We start from the raw sequence: 9,029 nt of genomic DNA on the forward strand, positions 1-9,029 counted from the left end.
CCAGTAATGCCAACCGCACATTAGGCTACCTCCGGCGAAATTTCCGCAAAGCACCGGTTGCTTTAAAGCTGTTATTCTACAAAACTCTTGTAAGACCAAAATTAGAATATGCCGCCTCAATCTGGGATCCGAGTCAAACTTCTTTGCAATACACCCTTGAACTTGTTCAGAATAACGCCGCCCGTTTCATTCTTTCAAACTACAACAGAACTGCTAGCGCAACACAAATGAAGTTAACTCTGCAACTACCACTGTTATCATTACGAAGAAAAATTTTCCGTCTCTGCTTATTCAATAAAATTTACCACCACCAGTGTTTAGCCCGTGAACTAATTGCAAGGCCGTCTTATCGCTCTTCACGTGTCGACCACGCCTACAAAGTCGCGAACATTTTTTGCCACACAAACTCATTTTTTTATTCTTTCTTGCCGCAAACCTCGACCGAATGGAACCACCTTCCCGGTGACATTGCATCAATAGCCGATTCATATCTTTTTCGCCGATCGTTGTTCGCCTTTTTCGGGTGTATTGATTCCACGTGACGTTCTTTCTGTTCATGTAGTTGTCATATTTGCTTGTTGCTTATTATCATTTCTCTTGAATAACTGTTCTTGAGCGCATGTTTCTGCGCATTTCTTGTGTAGTACTGTGTAAAGTTTGTATAGTCTGCTCTGTAGCCTACAAATGTTTTCCGTTTGTTCTTTAGAACGCGAATATTTCTTCCCTTTCGTCCAGAAGAACCACTAGCGTATTTTCTTATGAACTTTTTTGTCTGTTACTACCAGCATATGTAGTCTGTTACATTCTTGCCGCCTTGTTACTTGCTACGTACTTGTATTTTTTTTTCCCGAAAACCCACTCCCCTCTTCAATGCTTGTGCGATTGAGGGTACTTGAAATAAATAAATAAATAAATAAAACGTGTGCCGAAATCTCGGTACACGGGCATTTTCGCTTTTCGCCTTCTTCAGAAAAAGAGCCACCGTAGCCGGGATTGAACCCTCGTCTTTGGGATCAGCGCAACGCCTTAGCCACTGAGCCACGGCAGCGCGGTAGTTGCACGCCAACTTGATTGGCCACATTTGTGTCCCTTTAAGTAAATAAGTGGAAATGTATTATTTGACGTCACCAAATGTGAAGAAAGTAGTAAGGTGAACAAGAAACCAGTAAAAAAAGCAGAGTCTACCACGAGCTAACTCACCCCATTTTCATTTTAACTACCCTGCTTTCGAATGTTGAAGGCATAGGTTACCTGTCATATTTCCCATCTAAAGCTACGTCGTTTTATACCTGCATTCTTATTACTTATGAGACGACCGATATGAGCCCGTGCCCCTAGGCTGCAGAAAATTCGTAACGCAAACACAATTTTCCCGTGGGAAGTTAAGGGGGGGTTCAGCCATGTCATTGAGGTTTTAGGAGGTTTCTGACCAGCATCCGGGCTAGTCATCTCGGAATTAAGCGCCTGAAGACGTGTGCCTTCGAATATACACAGTTGAGCGGTAGATAACTGATGTTTGTTTAACAAGGATACGTTTATCTCTGAGAAAGAACCTTCCCAATACAACGCACAGCTTGCCGCCTATCGAATATTACGCAGCAGCCCCTGTGCGAAGCACACGTTTGTCCTGAAGCGTCCTGGCCGCCTCTGTACCCCCTCGAACAGCAATAGATGTTAACCATTTGGAGGGTATCATTTGTCGCACTCAGCCTGAGCAGATACTCAACGATGTCTTCAATGCGTACTACCAGTCACAGGGTAGCAGTAAAACAACAGTTAAAGTGACCCTGAAACACTTAGTTGAATTTCTTGAAAATCTTACATGCATGCAAAACGTAGTCAAGAAAGACATCCAGTACTTCGATCAAGGGGCCGCAAATTACCTCAGAGAAAAATTACAAATTTATGCCCATCGGATAACTTCGAAACTTGCTCAAAAGATGTTTCTCTCTTTCCCGCATTTGGCGTTCTTTCACCACTGGAATTGCGTGATTACAACGGTGTAGCGGCTATTAGCTGGCCTGCCTTCAGTTGCAGAAATAAACGCATGCGACAGCCACTTAAAATTAAAGTTATGAAAGCAAAGCAGACACGGAAGGCGTATCTGCTGCGACGAGCAAATCACGCAGTGCTGATGCGGGCTCACGATAACTATAGCTTTCGCAGTGCTTCCAGACGCGAAGGAAAGAGTCAAAGCGCTTATCCGAAGCGTTGATGGGTCCCTTCAAAGCACAGTGATTATTACATAATGCTAACCCACATGCCATGTCTGTGATAATAGCGCAAAATCAACCCTTTCTGTAACGACACCTCAAGTACCCTTGATATTAACGTAGTTCGCTCATTACTGCTTGCCTTAATAAGCTAGTTCGGATAAATTATTTCCACGGCAGCGAAACCCCCCGAACAACTGAACGATAGACGCTATTAATACAGGCGGTCGTCTAAAGCAGGACGTTCGTTTTTCAAACTGAGGTATCACGAGTCTAAAGGCAGTATGGTCCTATGCTGACTTTTAATCCTGTGAAATGGCTCGAGAACGAGCACAATGTGGAATTTCCGACGGCATATTTGGTGGTTTTCGCGTTGAGCTTGAGAAGCTTTCAGTCAGACGTCGGAAAAACGAAGAAAGCGAGTGAGACGATGGCACTCAAGATTTTCGAGCGTACAGAGCATGCGCAGAAGACATTCCATGGTTAAATTTCTAAGCTTCAGTGGACGTCCTTCTTCTCGAAATTGGATCCCAGGAAGCTTAAAGTATAGACCTCGTCTGGTGTATTCGGGCACAACCGATGCATCTTGACTCTTATTTTTCTTTCGCCTTACTTATGCCGTCGTCTTAGATAATGCTTTCTGATCGACATCCTTTCCATCACTTCGCTTTTCGAAAGTGGGAATGCTTAGCTAACACGCCTCTTACGCACGAGCTTTTAACCACCTAAGCACGTATACTTTATCGCCTGTGAACGAGGCTTTTTTATTCTGGTCCAAAGGCATAACTTACACGGTCCTGGGATATCTTGGGGTTGCGGGGAAGAGGTACCTCCTGAATATTTGTAACAAATCCTGTAAGGCCGATGTCTCGCGCCGAGGGGAAATCTCGCTAGCATTCTGCCCATATTCAAAACAAGGAAAGTTTCCATATACACTTAGAGTAACCGACCGGGTCAGCTTTGGAGTTGCGTGGGTAAAGCCGTGGAGAAAATGGAGCTAATTGGTCGATATTATGTTAACAAAAAAGTTATTTTTGAATGCCGCAGATGCAGGAATTCCACAAATGCAGGAGCAGTATTGACAGTGTCATCGCCCTTGAGAAATTAGTTAAGCGTGAAAAACTTCTTGACACGGTCACTGCGGTATTTTTAGACATTAAAACTCCATATGATTCTGTGACGTTATTCGCAAGCAAATTAATTGCTTGGGTATTGAGGACCATTTGTATGATCGACTGTAGGATTATATGTTCTACAGGAGCGTCTGTATGTCTACCTCTGATGGTGACACAATGAAGCACAGCGTAAACCAAAGCCTTCCTTAAGGTGGGCTGTTGAGCCCAGCGCTGATATTTCTCTGATCGGCTTAATAACTACTTGACCGATCTGTCTAGATCTACATATGCGCAGTCATTTCCATATAATGCTCTGTACGCAACAGGCATGTGCTACGCGTAAGGCATCAATGGAGGACAGATTCGTGCTCAACGCTGCTATCGGCACATGGGGTCGAAATTTCCGTGAAATGGTCCGCTGCCCCCGCTTTTACGAAGCGATACCTAACACTTTACCAGCTTGGCCATATAAGGATTTTTATACTATAAGTCGCAAACCATAAGTGTGCAGATGTTACGTTCGACATATGTTTGATCTAGACACCACACACTCCCAGTTTGAATGAAAAGGGGTCATCGGTTGTACATATTTTCTGCGTGCTTGCAAGTAACGCCGGTGGAAGCGCAGTTTCCTAAATTGTGTTACGCTGCGACGTACTCTGCCAAGGCCTCCTATGCTACAACCTTCCCCTTTTTTCCCCTGTAGGTGCGAAATCTCAAAGCTTTGAAGACCATGCAGTTGCAGATGTGAAAAAAGTGAACAGCCTCCCCTAGGGGAAGCAGGATTGAATGCAGAGGCTTGACGTCGATATACTTACGTAAAAAGGAACTTCACTCTATCCTCTGGCTCAAACTCTGCTGCATATTTGCAGAACCTCTTCCAAGGAATTACCATGCAGATCCAAGTTGAGCCCTAACACCTGCCGTGGTTGTTTACGCACATTAGCATTCCTACAGCAGTGCCAAAAAAACTGGCAAAGCCTGCACTAGACGCGCAAGGCTTGAACCATAGCGAAGCTGCATGATTTATTCGCGCATGAGCACTGAAGGACACATCACTACGCATTTGTACGAGTTAAAATAGTTTATTTACATGTTCCGTCATCGCTTTGCACTGTGCTAGTAGTAGTCATCGTCATATGCATCGATATCGTCGTGTCCCTCATGCCAAGGACTACATGCGCGGTAGCGCTTGACGGCAGCCGGGGCGCAGCGGCAGCGCGTACGTGAAAAACGCATGCGCGGCATTCCTGGAGTCACGTCGAGGTTCCGTGAAGCATGTGTTACGCCAGCTGCGGCGTTGTTGGATGCTTGGCAACGGAGGTGCTCCTCGGTGTTTTCGCCAGTTACTTTTTTTTTTGCTAAAACCACTGCGCGAGCCGGGAACATTCGGCAGACACCGCAAGGCAGGCGCTCACGACAGCTCGGCATTTCAAGTACAGAACACTTTAAGCCTTGTCTTGTCTTCGTAGCTGGTTCGCTGTCACGCGATCTCGCCACCGCCGCACTCACGCGGCGTAGCGACGTGCAGAACCCAAGCAGAGCCCGACGGCGTAGCGGCGTAACGGACCAAGACTGAGGCTTCGAAAAGCAAGTGGTTTATATAGTCATAACCATTCGAAACTCCTCAACCGCTGGCGCTTGTCATACATCTGCCCGTTGTTCAGCGCAAAGAAAACTCCAGGCACCTTTGAGAAAAAATATGTGTAAATAACCGGCAACCCCCGCGTACATTTAGTTGGGAACGCCTGTTGGGTTAGTTTTTACGATAATAAGCGACAAAAGTGGCCGCCAAAAAAATAAGCTTCAGCACGTGCGAGATGCACAAGCAGACGCACAAACAAGAAGCACAAAAAGAACCGAACTCACGCTCATACTGTTCCAGGCAGAGAGCCCGCTAGCACAGCGAAGGCAGCAAATTTGAATTGCATCGGACAAAACCTGTGTTCAGTTTGTCAAGAGAGGAGTGAGACAGGGAGGGGAAAAGCCTGAGGGGCGGTAGCAATGAGCGGATAACGGCACCACAGCCCCTCTGACGGATTCATGACTGCTCTGCCTTTTCGACCGCTTTTTTTTAGTGGAACTGCTTCAATTTTTTGCGTTCCTCGGGTTTTACGCCAGTTTTTCTTTTTTTTTTTGCTAAAGCCACTGTGCGTGCCGGGGACGCTCGGCGGTAACCGCGAAGCACCCAATCACGAACGCTCGGCATTTTTTTTTGTCATTTTTAACGCGTTACGCGCCGCACATGCGGCAACCTACAACACCTACGCTGTGTACAAATACGCCAGATCATACGCGTATATATACTGATTGCTCTCTCAATGAAATATATTCCCTTTTCGTGTGTAAATTATTTTATTGTGAACTAGGATCAGCACAAAGTCAGTCATACAAAGGATAATTTTGGCTTAGCTGGCCGCCCACTACAGTGCTGTTTGATACATCACCAAGCACCAGTCAGTACATGGGCCCTCTTTGGGGGCCCTCGGTCGGCTCTTCAATGCCTTGAATTTTTTTTTCGAATAAGGGTCTCTTTTTGTAAATTCGGTTTCAACCGTACTACTTCTTCCCGAGCAGCATTACAGGAACTCCAGTGGATACCGGAGCACTGTTGTGTACGAGAAAGTCCTATAGTAAGCACTGCGGTACCCAAAGCTTGGAATATTTAAGTTTAACTACTGCTACATCACTGTTAGAAAAGATGCAACAATCAAGTGTTTAGAGGCAGATCCAAGTTTCTGCGTGCAATGACCTACCCCATCGGTACACACCGCTTTTCTCCATCCACCCTTACTGTACTTCAAGGCTGCTGAGTGGTCTCAATGAAACAAAATGAACCCGCGATACACCACACACACGAAAGTGCCCTGCTCCCGTATATGGTTTTTTTTTTTTTATTTATCAGGCCTGTTTCCTCTTTTTTATAGCCAGTGATGGGTGGGAAAATATTGGGCATATTGTATGCGTGTGTGAAAGCCGTGCTGCCCGAGTCTCCTTGACACCGCCATTCTGGCCAGCCACACAGCTCACGCCGTATGGTTCAAAGCATGCTGCGACTGTAGTCCCACGCAAGGCTACATTTGCGACAGGAGCCTCACCGATATTCCTAAACTTTGGGAACTACACAGAATTTTTATATATTCCCGTAAATTTCCTACAGATAAACAACAACACGACATTATTTCCTATTTTTAAATCTTTATGTAATAAAAAAGATTTTGAAGCGAACATTTGCCGTCAGTGTTTTTTACGCTTTAATACTGAAGCCGTGTGTTGCTACCCGGCATTTCCCACAACTTTGGTCTACCGTGAAAGGGGCATTTTCTCTGGTGTATTTACGGTTTTGAATGATTTAACGGAGGGGGCGCTCGAGTGAAACGCACCGAACAAGTACGCAGAACTTAAATATTTTCATTCCGCGTTTTTTTTTTTTCACTCTCGTCGGGGTAGCATGCTGACATCCCGCTTGAAAATCTCGTCAAAGTCTTTAAATTCAGTGTTTTCTTCCAATCGCAACTATACAGGGCCTAGATTAATAAAGCAGTTGAAACAGTTGGAACGTACGGAGGATATTGCAATGGGACATAACATTCTCACTATCACGACAGGGGTCGCACTGTTACTGTCCAAAGAACTCATTTCAGCTGGGGTTCAATGTACGACAGCCGTTTAGGGCTCATCAGGCTCACTATACGCTGGAAACGGGAAACGCAATTACCTATGCGCAACGAAGGTGCCGTTTCCCGCAGCCTGCGAAAGGAACAGCTTCAGAAAACGCGTTCCGTACAGGCTCCCGGGTTTCACATTTCCCATAGCACGCTAAATTGATTTTTTGAAGATAAGAAGGGCACGGTTAAGGCTAGAATCAGCCTACTTTTCCGTCTCATGCGTTCGTCTTCATGCGCTTCAGGGCTCCGGATGTTTTTTTTTTTTCTTAATAAACAGTAGTGATAAACGTCGGTCTTTCGACGTGGTTCAGCAATAATTGTCGCACATGTCATTAGGGAAATTAAAACGCGAACATGTGAGCAAGCCAGCAAGCTAGAAACCGTCGGTGAATTAGCACGCAAGCAACGAAGGATCATTAGTTTCATTGCCGTCACGGGTTCCTGCAGCTAGGTACTATTCATTTTGTAAAGCTGGCTTGCCGACACGGATGAAGAAACCTATTAAGCGTGGGCACAACAGCTCCGGTTTGTAGGTGCGCTTGCACAAGGGTATGATACGAAATAGAGGTAATCCGCAGCAGAGCCTACTCTCCGCCAATTACGAGCGGCAAGGGAATGATCGTGAGGATACCCTCTAGATATTATTTCATGCTGCATAGTGAGCTTTTATTGAGTTTTTTTTTATTCTGTCTCCGTTTCTTCAGAGCTTTCATCAAGGAAGTAGTGCTCTTACACCCGGTCTTTGCTGCAATTAGCTTCGTAGGAAATGAGAAGCAGCTGCCCATTCAGAAATAAACATCCCTTCTGAACAACAAAGCAAGACGGGAGGCACAGTTAAAGTACAATGGAGGCACAAGGCAAAACAACTTTAAACGTGCGCTATGTTGGTACCAGGCAAAATTGCGCAAGAAAGACGAGTTTCTTTAATTTGAAAAGTCGTGAGCCTGAATAAGATCAGTGATTTCTTTAAATTATTCAAAATCAAATTCACAAAATTCTTGAGCACTCAGGTGGAAGTGATCCAAATCAGCAGTCGCGAACCGTGCGGAGCCTGTTCCGAATACTGTCCCATGGTCTGCACGGTCGAAGACATTTCGATCTGATAATGGCAACAAAAACCCAAAACCATCTGTAATGTTTTTCGGACGCGTATCGACACAATATACTTGGCCTCTGCGAATGCGTTGTGTACGGTGAATGCACCTCTCGCGCTCAGAAAAAAATCAGCCGCGTATCTGCTCACTTCGCTGAAAATGTTGTCGAAAAACGATAGTCTTCTGCCGCCACTGCCACGTAAATACATCTCCTCTCTTCCCCGCACACCTCTTACGCTGTTCCTCCCGATTGGCTCCTCCCGCGGTAAACACGAAATGCTTTGCTCAAGTCAATGCAATTTTCCTGCGTTCCACTGCTCGTGCGTCACCTAATCGAACCTTTTGTTACTGTTGACATTGGAACGCCGTCACGAGGTCCTGACTCGTCGCGTGCTCTCTTTGTATTTTGTGGTCAAAATATTTCTGTTCAACGCGTAGGTTTTTATTTTCTATCAAAAAATGAATTAGGCATGTATTTTTAATTAAAACAACACTGAACATACCACTTATGTATTGATGGTCTGCCTCCAATACGCGTAATGTTTTCTTTTTGCCCATGAGTGTTCACAAGTATGAAGCCTTCTTCCAAATTGTGTGGTTTGGAAAAGTTTTGCCTATATAAAATTTTCGTGCACGAAATAATTTTAATTTTTGGCCGGGCGCCTGAATCGTGAGACAGACAGACAGACAGACAGACAAAAATATTTCGCGTGTAAGTATCCCAAGAAAGACTATCGTCTTTAATAACGGGAGTAAAGAGTACGCACTGCCCGCCTTGTTTTTAAGACCTATCTGTCCGCTTCCAGGAACTTGCTTCGCCGCCATGCAGGATCATAGCCCAGCGCTGCTGGATTTTCCCTGACACGGCGCGCTAAGAGGTACCCTAGCGCACGAAATACGTGACACCAACCATTGTTACTAATCAGCCCGCTGCAGTGC

This window comes from Haemaphysalis longicornis, unplaced genomic scaffold (genome assembly GCF_048455015.1).
Source record: "Haemaphysalis longicornis isolate Haplotype H1 unplaced genomic scaffold, Haemaphysalis longicornis Haplotype H1 scaffold_1, whole genome shotgun sequence".
NCBI lineage: Eukaryota > Metazoa > Arthropoda > Arachnida > Ixodida > Ixodidae > Haemaphysalis > Haemaphysalis longicornis.